Raw genomic sequence first — 2,172 nt, forward strand, 5'->3', positions numbered from 1 at the left:
CCCTGATGATTAGCAATGTTAAGCATCTTTTCATGTGCCTGTTGGCCATCTGTAGGTCTTCTTTGGAAAAGTGTCTGTTCAGGTGTTGTTGTTTTTTTCCCATTCTACAGAGTTTATTAGGTTTATAACTGGATGAAGTCACACGTGTACAAAATGAAGCTCACCCTATCCCAAAGCAGAGTAGGAACTGAGGGCTGGGGATCCATTTCTTGCCTTTGGGGGAGCTCTAAGGTGAGGGGCAGCCAATCCTCCCACTCCAGAGAGATGTGGCCACAGGGGAGGGGAGCAGATGGGGCCCACCTGGCTTTGGTCGCAGAACTCAGAGGCTGGCATTGGGCTGGGGCAGGCAGATGCATGGAGGAACAGTAGCCTCAGAAACCACCCCGCCCAGGGAGCCCCACTTGCAGTGTGGTTGGTCCAGACCTAGACTCGGGCTGGTGCAAATGGAAGGCAGCAAAGCAGGAGGGAGGAGACACTGATGTGTGGTGGTAGAGGGCACCCAGACCTGTGGAACGGGGGTGGTGGGGAGGCGGGCTAGCTGCCACTAGGCAGCTGGCAGCGGGTCTCATAAATGCCACTGTGGCCAATGTAGAGCACCCATTTGATGACATCATGGTCGCTGTAGTCCAGCTTCGGTTCAAACACCTTCAAGTAGCGCACCTTGCGGCCAGAAGGCGCGAATGGCACCTCAAAGTTCATTGAAATGGGGGGTCGAGCCCATCTCTTCTTGTTTTTGGTGGGCAGAAGCTCAATCTTAGCACTGATCTGCTATTTCTTCATGACTGCCATACACTTGATCTTCCACATGATGGCGTTCTCGCTGGCCTTGTACTTGGCCTTCCCCTTCATACAGATCACCTGCACCCCACTGGTATTCAGTGGGGTTGGGATCCTCACCTTAATCTTCTGAGCCAGTAGTGAGGGCTTGAAGTTGGACTTAATGACCACCTTGACCTCCAGCTTGGTGCGTCCCACTTCCCGAACTAGCAGGATCACTCGGAAAGGAAGGATGATGTCCTTGGTGATGCCGTACCTCATGGCATGAGCTCAGACTCTCCGTCCGGTGGGATGAAGCTGATGCTGCGCTCCGAGTCAAACTTGCTGAGTCGCATACACTGGTGGAAGGTGCTGTCGTCAACGGCAATTGATTGCTTCCCGCTCTTGCTTGTTTCATCAGCTGTGCCTTTGCCCTGCTTCTCAATGACAGCCTTGTCATTCATCCCAAACTTGCACTCGGGCATGCCACTCGGGTGGCTCTTCATCACCACCCGGCCTGACACATGGGCACTCAGCACCTGGCCCAGTGGGAACATGAGGAGGTTCACACTCTCCAGCACATCCAGGGAGAGCTCGTTCTGGCTATACTTGATGCCCTCCCGCCACCAGACAATCTGCCCAGTGTGATCTGAGACTGCTCTTTTTTGTCTGATGCTGGCTCTTGATGCCCTGCTGGGTGATGAAGGTTTTCAGCGCGCCTGTCTCTGAGTTCTCTGGGTAGCCAAAGTCTAGGATCTCATCCAGCAGCTGATATATGAGCACAAAGTTGTTCTTGATGTTCTCTTTGCTGATCTTGCCAAAGTAGGCAGCCATTATGTCACACATCTTACAGAGGAATTCGAAGACCATGGCAGCACTGACATTCTGCTTGGTGACAGTTGCCAGCCAGATGTTGGACCACTTAACGTGAAAGAAACTGGTGCGAGCGATGTTGGTGATGGGACTGCGTACCCGCTGCCCGGCATGGATAACATTGACCCGAAAGGCAACCGCTGCGTTCCTCCCAATGTCATCTCGGTAGACTTGGGCGATGAGTACCTCACCCTTGTGATTATAGATGAATAAGCCTCCAGTCATGGCAGCAGCTCCGTCTCCATGGCCCATCTCTCTGAGAACAGACCTGGTGTCCACGGCCCCCTGCTCAGCTGGCCTGGCCACTCTTCGGATCCCAAGATGTCCGCCTGCCCCCTGCTCGCATGCCCACTATCTCGGCTTTCACTGCAGTCTCTATTCAGGTCTTCTGTCCATTTTTAACTGGGTTGTTTGGGGGGTATTTTTGATATTGAGTTGTATGAGCTGTTTATACATTTTGAATATTAACCCCTTAGTGGTCATATCATTTGCAAATATTTTCTCCAATTCAGTAGGTTGTCTATTCATTTTGTCAATGATTTC

The 2,172-nt window shown here is 52.2% G+C and overlaps 1 pseudogene; it reads right to left on the reverse strand.

The window, feature by feature from the left end:
* Window positions 1-534: 534 nt before the first annotated feature.
* Window positions 535-1,854, reverse strand: LOC132422464 (AP-2 complex subunit mu pseudogene; annotated as a pseudogene).
* Between the last annotated feature and the right edge of the window lie 318 nt (window positions 1,855-2,172).

Source organism: Delphinus delphis, chromosome 3 (genome assembly GCF_949987515.2).
Source record: "Delphinus delphis chromosome 3, mDelDel1.2, whole genome shotgun sequence".
Taxonomy (NCBI): domain Eukaryota; kingdom Metazoa; phylum Chordata; class Mammalia; order Artiodactyla; family Delphinidae; genus Delphinus; species Delphinus delphis.